The sequence below is a fragment of the Urocampus carinirostris genome, chromosome 1 (assembly GCF_059441175.1).
Source record: "Urocampus carinirostris isolate Australia breed hairy pipefish chromosome 1, RoL_Ucar_1.0, whole genome shotgun sequence".
NCBI lineage: Eukaryota > Metazoa > Chordata > Actinopteri > Syngnathiformes > Syngnathidae > Urocampus > Urocampus carinirostris.
The window spans coordinates 47,366,589-47,382,990 of NC_142349.1; the positions used below are offsets into that span (position 1 = coordinate 47,366,589).

Below are 16,402 nucleotides of genomic sequence, written 5' to 3' on the forward strand. Positions count from 1 at the left end.
ATTGACCTATCAATATGATGTGTATGTTTGTGATGTTGGATGCTATCAAATAAATTTCCCCCAAAATGCAATTTATAATCTGGAGCAACAAAAATTCCAAAAAATAATGAGATACCACCCTTGTTTCCAGTGTCCCCAACATTCAAATACCCAGTTAAAATAGTCTTCAATCACTATTTTTCATCAGGCGTCAAAGGACGTATTTCATTTATTAAGATATTTATCAAATATAATGAAAATGTGTATTAATGTGTATTAATTTATGCTAATTTTAAAAAGACTTAGTTTATGTCATTTATTATTTTTTTGCATGAATACAATGTTTACAGGGGCAGCACGGCGGCGCAGTGGTTAGCGCTTGTGCGGCACAGTTCATGTCATGGGAACCTGTCGTGGGTTCAAATCCAGCTCCAGACTTCCTGTGCGGAGTTTGTATGTTCTCCCCGTGCTTGCGTGGGTTTCCTCCGGGCACTCCGGTTTCCTCCCACATTCCAAAAACATGCATTTCAGGTGAATTGGCCAGTCCAAATTGTCCCTAGGTGTGACTGAGCGAGTGAGTTGTCTGTCCCTGTGTGCCCTGCGATTGGCTGGCAACCAGTTCAGGGTGTCCCCTGCCCACTGCCCAGGGATGGCTGGGATGGGCTCCTCCTGGCCCAGCCCTTCTGATAATGTTATAGCCCAATTCAGCCTGCAACTCAAAATATTCATCCACCCCTGTCCTAGGAGGACAAATTTAAAGATCCACACCCAAACCCTTAAGCCGAACACTCCTAACCTATAACCTTACCCCCTAACCCATAACCTTAAGCCTAAGACTAAACCCTAACCCAAACCCTTAACCTTGGCCCTAACCCAACCCAAACCCGAACCATAACCATAACCATAACCATAACCATAACCATAACCATAACCATAACCATAACCATTACCATTACCATAACCATGAATGAATGAATGAATGAAAACTTTTAATTCGAACATAAAAATAAAAACAGGACAAAAACAATGAGTCAACAGAACAGAATAATGTCACATAACATGTTCGAAAAGGGGTAGTCAGAAGCAGATGCTTATTTTTCCTACCCCTCTATCATCCCTATTAAATACATTTTATAGATAGCTCCTCTTGTGTCCAATACAACAAAATCTCATGGATATACTTATTACATAGGTCAGATATCAATAATTATAATAGTTACAATAATCACATATTTTATACACTAATCTTCGCAATACCCATCCCTCAACGTCATAATGCGCATAATGTCACTGCGGCACCAGTGATAATAAAAATAAAAATAAACACAATACTTATAACAGTTCTGATATAATAATAGCAACAATAACAACAAGTTAACAATAGTTTGAAATGCAGTATTTCCAATCTCCCTCATATCCCATTTTCTTCATCCCTGTATTTATCTAGTAATGCTTTTTTTGTATTTAAATTTGAACACATGGATAGTTGGACATTGTTTGATCTCATTTTGCAAATTATTCCAAAGTCTGACTCCACACACAGACACACACATACTTTTCCTGGTGGTTCTCACCTTTGGGATTTTGAATTCACCACAGCCCCTCAAGTTATAATTTCTTTCTTTCCGAGTGAATCATTTTTGTATGTTTTATGGCACTATGTTTTTGTTGACCTTAAATAACAGTTGTGAAGTGAAAAATTGTATTAAATCATCCAATCTTAATAATTTGGACTGCATGAACCATAACCCATAACCCCTAACCCTAAGCCCCTAACCGTAAGTCCTTAAGCCCCCAGACCCCTAAACTCCTAAGCCCCTAACCCTAACCTTAACCCCCTATTCTCTAACCCTAAGGGTTTGGAAATCAAAGAACAGCAACATTATTAGCTCGTACTTACAATGATGTAAACATTGCATAACAGTCAAAAGAATGATTAACAGTGAGTAATGATAGTCGAAATAAAGAACGAGTATCTTACGCAAACTCTTCTGAGGGTGTCCAATATCAAAATCAGATTAAAGTTATGAGTAAGGTCTATAAAGTAATATTTTCTGTAAATATATTTTAAGATTATTCACACTATACCATATGAGAGAATACGTGTCTTCTTTTGAAGGCGCCAAATGAGTTAAGATTCTTTAAAAAAAACTGTGATTTAAACAAACGGACTGGAGGTATCAGTTTGTCGACCAATCAAATTCCAATATTTACTGATGATTACTCAACACACTAGCACCCACAATCTGTTATTCAAGGCCATCATAACTTTTTAATGTGTTCATAGGCAGAATATAAAGGTGACCATGAAAAAGACAGAGACACACATTTGCCTATTGTGGGCACACTCGTGTTGTTTGCTTTGTTCGCGACCTGGATTTGTTCTGTCTGTTGTGTTTGATGGTGGATAAAGATGACGGTAACCATTAGCCATTTTTGAAGGGTCAAATGGGCGTACTGTAGCTCTTCAAGCAAATGCAACAGGTCGACATGCAGTGTCATAACGGGTAAGGATATCAAAAGAGGACAGACTTGAATAACAAGTACCAATAGATTATACAGCAAACCCATTAGAGATACAAAAAACACATTAATTGTGTGTCCTTTTTATGAGTGTATTTTTAACCAAACAACATGTTTCCACCTACGCGAGTGCCGCACTGCTTCTCAGCTTGTTTCGTTGACGTGTCAGCTAGTAACATGGCAATTACATGCAAATGTAAATGTGCATTCTTGTATCAACGTTTTTGGACTCAACTCCATTTCTATAGCACTTCACCTAGTCACTAAAGATCTCCCAAAGCACTACACAATGTACTTCATACTTTACCCATTCATTCACTTATGCAACGAACGCGAAGTCAGCCATGCAAGGCGCTTATCTGCTTATTGGGGGCATTAGGGGTTCATTGTCTCGCCCGAGGACACGTTGACATTTAGCCCGGAGGGGTCGGGAATCGACTGTGCCACCTTTTGGTCCCAAGATGAGCGCTCTATTATTCACTCAGAGTGCCTGACTGGTTTCATTTATCATTTTTTATTAACTTTCCATTTGTAAACATCACATTACCCTTTGTAGTTAGCAGAAACACTACTACAATGCCATGGCTAGTTTTTACTCATTTTTTTCAAATAGAGGGGGCAAGGGCAGTGATAAGAATCAAACGGACTGAACCATTTCAAGTCAGGGGCGCATTTCTGAGGCAGCGTGGTTCACATTTTTTGTTTTTTTGAACCTTTTTATTTTTTTTTAATTTAGCGTTTTTCATCCTATTCAAGTTAATATTGTCCATGATTAAGGACAAATGAGTGTTCAAAATGCTGTGATTTTAAGAGGGTGCTCGGGTAATATTACAGTATATTACAGGTATATGGTATCAATTTTAGAATTTTACATCATTTTAACAATTTTTTCAGTAGTATTACGATCTACTTTGCTTTTTTAGGATAAGGGTTCAAAAACATATAAGAATTATTTAAACTATTTTAGTTAGTTTAACCCTATAAGTCATAGCACTCCAGGACAAACTCATAATATATATGTATATATATATATATATATATATATATATATATATATATATATATATATATATATATATATATATATATATATATATATATATATATATATATATATATATATATATATATATATATATATATGTATATATATATATATATATATATATATATATATATATATATATATATATATATATATATATATATATATATATATATATATATTTGTTTATATTGGTTAGCGCCTGAGCTGCACAGTTCTGAGGTCATGATATCGAACCTCCTGTGTGGAGTTTGCATGTTCTCCCCGTGCTTGCGTGGATTTCCTCCGGCCACTCCGGTATTCTCCCACATTCCAAAGATTAATTTGCTGGTCGGAATTGTCCCTAGGTGTGAATGAGCGAGCAAATTGTCTGTCCCTGCGTGCCCTGCGACTGGCTGGCAACCAATTCAGGGTCTCCCCTGCCCACTACGTGAAGACAGCTGGGATGGGCTCCTGCACTCCTGCGACCCTACTGAGGATAAGCGGTGCAGATAATGGATGGATGGATGGATGGATGGCTTAAGTTGCAAGTGCATTATAATAAGAGTCCAAAATTCCAAAATAAGTCAATAAATAGGATATGGATATTCATTTTTTATATATAGGTAAAATATATATTTTGTCACAGTCTTGTGCGCTTGTTGAGGGTAGTGATGGCTTCTAGGAGAGAAACTGTCCCTAAGCCTCTTAGTCCTTGTTTCAAGGGACCAGTAACACATATCAGACGACAATAGTTCAAGGAGGCTGTAGCTGGGTTGAGAGGACTCTTTTTAAGGTTGTTGACTATAGTGCAGTATTGCAAGCTGGCAATGCCCTCCAGACCAGTCAACAATTTTCAAGTCAAATGGTATTATTAACAATAGTTTAAGTAGGGAAAACATCTTTTACTTGGAGGTGTGGTGCAAAGAAAGTTCTAAAATTATCTTCAAACAAAATGAGTTGCCAAAACGATTTACTCGAAATAGCACATCATCAGTTTATCATAAAAATAGCCATCTGGAAAACACTATAGTTTATCTTCTGATCAATGAAAGACCATAGAGATGCTTGAAGACTGTATGTTTTGGTACATAATTATCCATTTGATGTCTTCAAATAGGGGAATTTGGCAAAACTTAGTGCGGCATATCAAACAAGGTCCTATGGGACACTGGTTGAGATATACTGTTTTAATTAGTTAGCTGTTCATTAAAATGTAATCATGGAACTAAATTATATTTTGAATGTATTTAATTTGTTTAGGCAAAATTGTTATTAATCTACTATTTACAAAACACACACAGGATCACAAATACAATTTGAGTCATTTTTTTTTTAACTTTTCGGCCTTGTCCCAAATTTCATGATTTATCGATTTCAATTTTTCAAACATTTAGTAAAGTCCTTGTCTTTCAAATAGACCCAGACGACATCATTGCCCTTTTTGGGTTACCAACACCACCATAATAATCTAAACCATCAGAAACTATCATTCCTTTTCCATCCTACTTGAAAAAAGACTCATCCTCCTTAAATGTGCACATACATTCCTGCATTCTCCCCTTAATTGCCTTATATTCTATTGATTCTTTGCTAAATACAATATTACCAATTGTTGTTGTTATTGTAATTCTCTGTAATTCACATTTGCAAACGTGCATTTTTGGTTCATGATGCAGGTACAGTGTTGTACTTTAAACTTTACATAAACTTCCTAAAAGAACACAATACTACAATGTGTCAAAGAGCTTAGGAGGGCCAATTATGCTTAAAAGAATAAGCTCATCCATCCTAGGAAGGAAACCCACAAATCCTAACAAGAGCAGCAGGACCGAACCAGGCCATGGACAAGCCAGCAAGCCTAATGGAGAAGTTATTGTGCGAGCCAAGACACAGATCAAGACACCGCTTGGACTCCCTTAAGGTCTTTAACTGCTGCTAAGGCCAATTCAAATGTCTATAAATTCTCCATCAATCCTCTGTTCAGGGAGAAGCTGTGCACAGCCTGAGAGGATTTCCTTTCTTGATCCTGCAGGAATGGTTTTATCCCTCACTGGCTGTCCTTATGGACACGGAGGCAGGGAACCTGGTGACAGGTTGCATAGCTAACATGGGCTTAGCCGCTCCGGTGTGTGCCAAAATCTTGCATAAAGCTAGGTGAACGGGAAGCAGGGCTTAAACGTTAACAGGCATGAAGACGTTGATGACTTTTTGATCATTTTGGGGTAAGGAGGAGTTTGTGTGAATTTTGTCCGTAGCAGGCTCTCTTCCTTTCCTTCAAGTGGCAACACTAATCCAGATCAGGCACACTGAAGGCAAAATCCATTTAGTCACATAGGAGCTGTAACATGTAATTTGATTGGCCTAACATGTATTTAAATTACCTTACTCTGAGCTGCCCCATTTTCATGACCTTGCTTCAAATTTGCTATTTTGCACTGAACTTTTGATGAGACATGAGCACTATACTGTTGCTAAGAAATAATAAACACCTTATCTTGATCTGGGACCCGATTTTTTTTTTTTCACAACATGGACATCATTTGGACAGTATGGCAGGATAGTGTTGTTAAGGTCCCATCAGAGATGCGCGGAATGTTTTATTTCAGGTAATTGTCTTGAATATTATCTCTTATTCAATCCAGTCCCTGGCTCTTTAGTATTCTTCATCGAGAGCTTTCACCTGCTTGTTCTCAGCTTTTGAAAATTGCGAATTCTTGCATTTACACACAATTTTCAGGTTACTTGACATCTGTTGTTATTTATAACACACAATCTTCAGGTTTCTAAACATATGTTCATTTGTTATTAGACAAAAAAACTGTTTAACGCGGCATCAGCATTTTCAGATAATACAAGGCGCATACGCTTCGTGTTGATGATGACTGATTACACATTGTTACTTTCAACTCCAGAAACTTCAAAGTCTCACCTGCAGGTAACAAGGCCTGGTTCACCCGAAATGCAACAAAAGATCAGCATGAGAGCAATAAATCAGCAACAGTAGCGGGTAGATATTCCTCAAGGCCGAATTTGGAGGCTAACTGTCCCTTCTAGGGTTTTTCCTGGATGATAATGTGAAATCCGTTATTTGTGGCTGGCGCAAGTGCTTTCAAACAGCTTGAGGTGAGATTTGGGAAGACGTTAAATTTGAGCATTTAAGAGATAGGAATCAATGACAAAGCACTGTTCTGGTTCACAGTCATAGGAAAGCTATTGCTGCAGGTAAAAGTAGCTCCCTAAATACTGAGCTGTGTGACAACCCTTTCTAATTTAATATTTTGTAGTTTGAGTCTCTGTAATCAGAGTTTAATACCCTTACCACAAAACCCTTCCATCATCAACTTGTTATCAACCTTCAAAGTTATTGTTCTCAAAAAACGGTCCTGATTTTAAAACACCCCAGCTTTTTTATGAGTGTCCAGCTCTCCGTTTGTCAATTTGCATTTGATCATTTACAAACTTTGTCTTCATAATGTGATCAACTCAGTGTAAAGAAAATTTCCCAGCCAGGAGCCCTGATTATATTTATTTATTTTTCTACCTTTGTGCGTATCTATGTCAGAGCGTGGAGTGGGGACATGTCTGACCCTGAACTATTCTATATTGATTGAAATGCATAAAAGTTACTTAATCTGGGTATTTTGGGGTATTTTTTTCCATTTAGGGCTTGTATCCGTCCCTGTGTCCTGCAGTTTGGTGGCAACCAGTCCAGGCCGTCCCTTGTCCATACCTGGAGACAGCCAGGATAGGCTCCAGTGCAATGAATAAATCAATGATTAATTAGGGATTTTAGAATGTAATCAACCAAAGTTTCTGTGCAGGTGGCCCTTGGCCTGTTTTATTGCATCTTTTTGGTGATGTACATATTCAGTTACAGCATGTTCGACTAACCAAGCTGCCCTTCACACATTACTTGTGATAAATGCTACTATTTGTTTGTATGCCATTTTTCCTTTGAATTTTTGAATATACAACTGAACCTCATTTTTGGGGTGAAGATCAAATGTCGAATTTTATGTTTGAATATTTGTTTGACCATGAAAATTATGTGTTTTGAGAAATACAATATTTTATATACTAAAGAATAAAAACAAATTCTTTCTTTGATCCACCTGGATGATGGTATGTGAATCTTCGTAGTAAAACTTTGTTGATGTAAAGACTGTAACACATTTAAGACCATTCTCATAAAAAAAATATTTTTATTAGGATTAGAGAGATTTGTGTTGACATTTTCACACTGTTGCATGGCCGCTTAACTTTTAAATACCTTCAGTGCTCTTTTGATGTCAGTGCTAACCGAAACCTTTGCTGAGGGCCTTGATCCTGTGTGTCCTCAGGTAGGGTCTGTGTGGTCCCATGCCCCAGGCTTCCTCTTTCCTGATACCCTCACTAAGGCAGAGTACTACTAGAGATGGGACAGATGTCAAAATATTTCCATTACATGTTCAGGTCGCTTCAAAATATTTCTCTCACAAGACAGCTTAATATCCTGTAGATAAGTGTTGTTTACCACAGTTCCTATCAGTCGTCCAGTATGCCCTGTGGGCTTGACTGGCAGAAGCAAAGTAAAGCTCGTTTTACGAGCAGGGATTGAGGCGCTCTGGAGTTCGGCTCAGGGTTGGAGGAAGTGGGGTCGCTCAGTCATTGACACTCGGCGGAACTCATTGACGCTTCCTGCATTCCTCCGCCGCATAGTCATCGGGTCGAGAGGTATGTGATTGCATTTGGCCCGGCTTTTAAAATAATTATGTGTAGTGTTGGAGAGGGCAGTGAAGGGCCTGGCAGTGTTCGTACAGTTCATGAAGCTTGCAGTCAATGATAATACTTAAAAAAGATGTGTTGGAGAGATTCAGTTTATGTGGGAGCTACTTCCAACATGTCAGGAATAGTTTTATTTCTATGAAGTTTTTTCATAACAGAGAATCAATATTGACATAATTTCGGTAAAGAACAATTAACATGTGATTGGCTTGCAATCAATCCAAGGTCTCCCCTGCCCACTGTCGAATGACAACTGGGATGGGCTCCAGTTGCCCTAGTGAGGATAAACCATTTGGAAAATGAGTGAATGAATAATGAAGAACGATTTTGTAAGAGGTACCAATAAAAAGGGGTTTTCTTCTTGTGAATCCGCCATAACCAAAGCGCCGAGTAACAAGGGGTCTCTGTAATCCCACACGTTTTATGAGCTGGTTGATGAAAAATTTCCTCTATTTGTGGTGTGATATTTATGACTTCATTCTTTTTTTTTCCATTTTACTTTGTCTCTGGAGCATAACACTGTTCGCATCTTCGTTCTCATTTCTATATTGCTTTTATAATTCTCCAATATGCTACCAGATGCCACCAAGGCAGATTAAGTATTTGTGCCATGGGAGTATGTTTCAAGTGATGCATTTTTTTTTTTTTTCATTTGACTTTTATTGGTTTCAAAGATGAGCAACATGAACAGTCAAAACACAAGCTTGCAAAATCAAATCATGTGTCGCACAACAGGTTCACTGAAATGGCTGACAATTGAAAATAACTTTATCATAAATTCATAGGAAGGAATCTACTTTATGAAAAACTATTGTACACATAAAGATCTCCAGGAACATTTGGTTGATTTATATTTATTTCAGGAGAGGCACACCCTACCTATATTTTGAGGAGAAATATCAGGATCTGTGAAAAAAATATTGATGTGGTTTCTTGGTTCTTCTTTCAGAAGTCTGTGAAGCTTGAGCAGTTACATGTGGTTGGCAGCCCTCTTAAGACGGTGGATTCGTCCCCCAGGTGGCATACCTCACGTCACCTCATAAATCGTACCCATCTGAGCACAATCTGTCTCTCGGATCCATGAAACAATGCATGTTCTGGTACATAGGAAGGTATTTTGTGTCTCTCAATGTTTTATTTTTTACCTCAAGTTGCATATTCGATCATGTTCATTTCAGTGGAAAGTGATGTAAGTTGGCTAGTGACCAGACGAATTGGTTCTGATTTTTATTTTCATACTTTTTAAAAAATATATAGGTTACATGGCTGCAAGGCCGCTATTGGTAAATGTGGAGAACAATGTAAAGCGCTTTGGAAGTCATTGACTTGAAAAGCGCTATATAAATGCAGATCATTTCAATTCATTTCATAAAGCAACAGTCTTTTCTGCATTTTATCAACCGTTTATTGGATGATATATTCTTTTTCGGGCAGCACGGCTGCGCAGTGGTTAGCGCGTGTGCGGCACATCTCTAAGGTCTTGGGAACCTCCTGTGTGAGTTCAAATCCAGCTACCGGACTTCCTGTGCGGAGTTTGTATGTTCTCCCCGTGCTTCCGTGGGTTTCCTCCGGGGACTCTGGTTTCTTCCCACATTCCAAAAACATGTATGTCAGGTTAATTGGCTGGTCCAAATTGTCCCTAGGTGTGAATGAGCGAGCGAGTTGTCTGTCCCTGTGTGCCCTGCGATTGGCTGGCAACCAGTTCAGGGTGTTTCCTGCCCACTGCCCGATGATTGCTGGGATGGGCTCCAGCACCCCCGCGACCCTACTGAGGATAAGCGGTGCAGATAATGGATGCATGGATGATATAATGTGAAATTTAGCAATTTTGAAAAATTGGCCAATTCACCTGAAATGCATGTTTTTGGAATGTGGGAGGAAACCGGAGTGTCCGGAGTAGAACATACAAACTCCGCACAGGAATTGGATTTGAACCCATGACCTCAGAACTGCGCCGCCGCGCTAACCACTCCCCGCTAGTTCATTCATTAATTTATACAATGTTCTCCAAATAAGCATACTGTATGTAATATATGTATATTAGCTTACCATGATCTGTGGAGAATGACATGAATAGTCTGTTGTATGGTACCGCCTCAAGTTTAACTTTGTCACAATATTAACGAATCGAGGAATATTTAATTGTTCAGATAAAATAAAAGAAATGCAAGATAGAAATCCAATTTTTAATGTCATTTTTTAATTTTGAGTATTGGAAGAAAAAACAAGAAGGATGAATAATTTACCCTTTATCTAGCCAACAAAAAAGTGCATTAAAACGCAGCATGCATTTATAAAAATAAAATAGCAACTTTTTGAAAAGGTAAAGTTAATAAAATCACAGTATTCACGATTGATGCTTTTTATTCAAAAGGAGCAGCATGTAGTCTTCATTAATAAGTTGTGGTAAGACAATAAAAGTTTTTTTCTATGCTACAGTTTATATACTGCTGTCTTACTCCTGTGATAAAATGATGAATAAGATGGAGGGTAGATTTATTTAGAAAACTTATTTTGCCTCACCAGACAAGTACCTCACCACATGTCACTGTTCAAAAAGTTATGTGGGCACATTACGAGCATATATAAAGCCGGCCTTGTGACTTCTGACAAGTGCCAACATTACTAGCGCCGCTTGAGAGTACGCTCATCAAATGACATCAAAATAACGGTTAATAACCATTTGTTGAGGTCACTAAACACAGAGCTGTCGCGCACCTCAAAAACTTGTTTAACTCTGCTTTGTGTTCTGTAAAGTGCATTTGTAGGTAGGTCGTTAAATCTGTTTTTAGGGTGTGAGCATATGTTGGAAAATCGCTGGGTTTGAGATTTTTCACACAGCACCTTTTATCACTGCCATCTTGTGACGCACCTAGCCCTATTATATGATGGATGGCTTGAGTGTATGTGATAAAAAATACAGAGCACACATAAGGCTGCCAGTGTCACGATTCAATGCAGATATATGCACCGGTAACATGATGAGGGGCTCCATGTGCTTTGCACTTGTCCACCACAATTATTGCACAATTTTAAAAATAAATTTGAAGTGGAAGTCAACCAAATCGATTTCCTGATCATACTCACTCATTTTACTAGAGTTAAATATACATCGTCGAAGTGGTTTAACTCCTCTGGTATTCTTTCAACAATGGACAGAGTAAAAGAGAACACAATAACCTCCCGTGTTGGTGAACAAAATACAATTCACAAAGGTTCATTCTCATAATCATTTTAGGGTTAATAAAACAACGTTTGGAGTAGAATACTTTTCCAGAGTAGAAAGAAATAGACTCCTCAATGTGTATGAAATATTTGATAAGCGAAACCCCGCTTTTGAAAAACCTACTCTCTTCCTGTTTCTCTCGCAGTGAGAGCAAGTACAACTCTGCCGGTTCCCCTCGACTTTTCACTAAAAGTTTCCTTTAAGTTGTTACAAACAAGATATTGCTCGATTTTTTTTTGAAGATGTATGCTACCATCTGCCCTTTAGTCAATTTTTGATGCGTGTCTTCAACTACGACTTTGAAATGGCTAGCATGATATTGTGTGGGCAACTAGCTTAAATATACCATCCACATGGAAAACACGGGATGCTGAATTTATATAAAAATGCCGCAACATGTAAAAATAAACATGTGGTGAATGGGAAATGCAAAAATATTTATCTGAAGTAGAAACAAGGTTCACAGTTAAAGATGTCAGCTTGCGAAAGCTCAAGCTCAAAATGAGGGACAATGGTGTTTAATGGTCTTCACCTTGAGTCAACATATAGAGCACAACGCCAAATCAAGGACCTACCTCTGTCAAACTCCAGCTTGCACCATGTCATTGGGCCCTTGCCCCACCACACTGTCATGTCTTTGTTTGTTTTAGGCCATTAGAGAGAGAGAGAGAGAGAGAGGGAGAGAGAGAGAGAGAGAGAGAGAGAAGAGAGAGAGAGAGAGAGAGAGAGAGAGAGAGAGAGAGAGAGAGAGAGAGAGACACACAAAGAGGGTGAGATGGATGTCCTTTTGTCCAGCAAGTCCATGCAAAGCCTTTGATCTGTTGTGAACCAGTTTGTGTATATCAGGGGACTCCCACCTTTTTCAACCGGAGAGCTACATGTTTTTATTTTGTTATTATTTTTTTTAACCGGATTAATTTTTGGAAACAGCCGCTAACAGCCGCGGCGCAGTGGTTAGTGCCTGTGCGGCACAGTTCTAAGGTCTTGGGAACCTCCTGTGTGGGTTCAAATCCAGCTACTGGACTTCCTGTGCGGAGTTTGTATGTTCTCCCCGTGCTTGCGTGGGGTTCCTCCTGGCACTCCGGTTTCCTCCCACATTCCAAAGACATGCATTACAGGTGGATTTGCCAGTCCAAATTTTCCCTAGGTGTGAATAAGCGAGCGAGTTGTCTGTCCCCGTGTGCCCTGCGATTGGCTGGCAACCAGTTCAGGGTGTCCCCTGCCCACTGCCCGATGATTGCTGGGATGGGCTCCAGCGCCCCCGCGACGCTTCTGAGGATAAGCAGTGCAGCTAATGAGATGAGATGAGACTTATATTGCAACCGTCTCAGACAAAAAGTCAAGTCGAACCAAAAAAACAGCAATCTAACAAACACACAAATACTATGTAATAATGTCAAGCAAGGTACTAAAATACTTTCCATTGAACAATATTATGAAAATAAAGTCAGTATTGCAAAACACATCAATCATCTCTCATTGGCTCTGTTGCCATAGTTTTTCGTGTGTTTATGTAAATCTGTCACAGTAAGAAACCAGTTTTTCACACAAGTTACACTTATCTCTTCCTGTTTGCCCCTGTCATTTATAGCCTCTCGACGGGTGGTCCTCTCTTCTACCTGGCAGGCAGAACGCAGCAGCAGGCCAGATAGGAAGAGGTTCTAAAAGTTTGGGTGTCAGTCACAAACCAGGCATCTGAAATCAAAGATCAGATTCATGCAAGCACTGGTTACTTCATCTTCATCTACGCTTGCAAGACATGGACTCTCATAGCAAAACTGGAAGAGAAAATCCAAGCCATGGAGATACAATGCTACAGCTACTTAACCCATGTGACGAACAAAACAGTGCGCAACACTATCACAGGGCACACTGGACCCTACGAAGAACTGTTGTCAACTCTGCGCAGACGGAAACTTCAGTGGTATGGTCAAGTCACAAGATCATCAGGACTGACCAAGTTATTTCTCCAGGGAAAAGTCCAATGGGACATCAACTTCAAGGAATGGACTGGTGCCAACTTTGCCACGACCCAAGGACAGGTCAGGGACCGTCAACAGTACAGAAGGCTGTCCAGAGTTGCGTCGTCATTGGTGCCCCAACGTCTGATGCGGTTAAGGGATCTCGGAAAAGTTAACCGTGATAGGTTATAGACACTCTTTGAAAGTGTTGTGCCTTTTTTTGTTGCGCTTCTTTCAGAGGTTTTATGCATGTGTTATTAAAATAATCAGATTTCTATCTGGCTTTGTTCATAATATTTCATGTTTTTGAAAATGTTGTTGTCTTTTGTATATTAGTGTGTCCCAAATTTAGCATGTGATTATGTTTCTGGCATTTTGCTTATCCTCGGGATGATGAAGCAAGACAAAGAGCGAGCAGTGCCAGCAGCAAGATATGGCCACAGGTTCCTCATTTCAGTGTAAGGTATTCAACAGCGCTAAGTGGCGGGGTGGATGTTAGCTTTGGGGGTGCTTGCATCTGGACTAGATCGTCTAATGATAACAAATGATCTGACAAGAGGTCAAAGGTTGAGATCAAGGCTGAGGCGCCCCAGGGGAGATTAATAGGATTGAAGAGAAACAACCTTTTCTCCATATGACTTACTCCCTGAGGCCTCTTTGTCCTTGTGGAAGTGATCTGGAGCCAACCTGTTGGCTGTTGCAAAGCTTTTTATTTGAAAAATAAAGAACACAAATAGAGTGCTGTGACATCTATGCTTTTACATTTTTTGGAACTTCATGGAGGATAAGTGGTTGAAAAATGTTAACTTATTCGTTAAAAGTATTCACTTAGACCCGTTTTTTTTTTAATTAGGCGCAGAATGTTTACAGTTCCTCACCACAATGTTGCAGATATGTTGCAAAACATTCCATGTGGCGGGGGAATCGAGAAATTTAGTCTCACAATTGACCCATCAACCTTATTTCCTCTAGAGCTGTGATGTCAAGAAAGCATGCAAAGCAGCTCTGAAACAGTGAACAGGGAATGCATATAGCTCATTTGTGCTTGGAGAAATTGTAACTTTGCTTACCCTGTCGTTGGTGTCTTGTGACTTTTTGGCCTGTCTGAGTTGCATGCTAAGATCACCAAAACGTGCAAGACGTAACAGTGCATGTTCCTTTGCTTTCAACTCTTTTTAGGAAGGTGATTGTGGCTTTACATTTGTGTTTTTTGCCGCATGTGTTGCTGCCAAAGGCTTCCAGTTTGGTTTGCTCCCGCTTAACCAACCGTTGGCTATCCGGCTAGCTTGCCGTGTCCATTGGTTTATTCCCGGCCGGGTTCTTGTTTGTCGCCGTAGACATTTTTGTTTGTTGATTCCGGTCAGCCTGGCGGCTCACTGCATGTTTTTTGGTCGGCCAGCCTCACACTTTCCCGCTGAGGCTGAAGCCGCCATTTGCTGGGCATCCCGGTTCGCCCCTGTTAGCTCTCTTTGTCTTATTTTTGCCAGTTAGCCCATTCTTGGCTGCTCTCCCTTTGTTGTACCATTACTGCATCCACTTGCGACACAACACTTAGGCCTCAATAACTAGCTTTTCGTAAAGCACTGGTAACCTCTTTGAATAATAAACGCGTGAATGATTGTGTGAGAGACCTGCTTGGGTGCCAGTGCTCTTCACATATCGTTGAAGCTCAGGAAGTCACAGATGAGACAGACTGTCTTAAAAATGCATTTCCTCTGAAAAGAAATTGAATATTCTGATGAAATATATACAGCATATCTAGATTTTATGCAAAAAACATGTTCTATTGCCACATATTTTTGCGCTTAGAATTTGGGAATACTTATTGGTACACTATAACAGTGACTCCAAAGTGCCCGCTAGTTTATCCATCCATACATACATTATCTGCAACGCTTATCCTCAGTAGGGTCGCTGCAGCCCATCCCAGCTGTCTTCAGGCAGTGTGTAAGAGACACCCTGAACTGGTTGCCAGCCAATCGCAGGGCACACAGGGACAGACAACTCGCTCGCTCATGCGCACCTAGGGACAATTTGGACCTGAAATGGCCAATTCACCTGAAATGCATGTTTTTGGAATGTGGGAGGAAACCGGAGTGCCCAGAGGAGAACATACAAACTCCGCACAGGAAGTCCGGTAGCTGGATTTGAACCCATGACCTCAGAACTACGCCATGGCGCTAACCACTCCCCGCTAGTTCATTCATTCATTTATACAAAGTTCTCCAAATAAGATACTTTTTCAAAAAATGTAAAAGGGGTTTGCATTAGAAAGTAGCATACGGCAAAAATTTACTCAATATGATGAGTAATTATTTATCAATAATGTAGTTCAGTGTAAATAAAATGCTTTGCACTTCTTCACCAGCAGGAAGCAGTCTAATACTGACCTATAACTCTAAATGAGGGGCGACACGGTGGATAAGTGGTCAGCGCATCCCTGGCACAGTTCTGAGGTTATGGATTCAAATCCAGCGACCATCCTTCCTGTGCAGATCCTGCATGTTCTCCCCGTGCTTGCATGCATTTCCTCTGGGCACTCCAGTTTTCCTCCCACATTCCAAAAACATGCATGTCAGGTTAATTAGCCGGTCCAAATATTCCCTTGGTTTGAGTAAGCGTGTGCCCTTCGACCGGCTGGTAACCAGTTCAGGGTGTCTCTTACACACTGCCTGAAGACAGCTGGGATGGGCTGCAGCACCCCCTGTGACTCTACTGAGGATAAGTGGTGCAGGTAATGGATTGATGGATAGATGGATGGAGTCTAAATGAAGAGTTGTGTCACAGTAGCAAATTAGATCACAGTGAAACTGTATTAATTGACCGTTATTGTGTTGGGTGTAGGAAATAAAATCTTGCGTTTTTTTTTTTTTTAAGATTCATTCATTTATTTGGGGGGGGGACAAATTTTACTGCCTTACT

General features: G+C 39.8%; 1 long non-coding RNA gene across 1 annotated transcript; it reads left to right on the forward strand.

Annotated features, from left to right (window-relative positions):
* Window positions 1-5,986: 5,986 nt before the first annotated feature.
* LOC148374941 (uncharacterized) lies at window positions 5,987-13,150 on the forward strand. Its single transcript, XR_015853035.1, has 3 exons — window positions 5,987-6,135; window positions 9,243-9,310; window positions 13,111-13,150. It is a non-coding gene; the product is annotated as an uncharacterized LOC148374941 (long non-coding RNA).
* The last annotated feature ends 3,252 nt before the right edge of the window (window positions 13,151-16,402 follow it).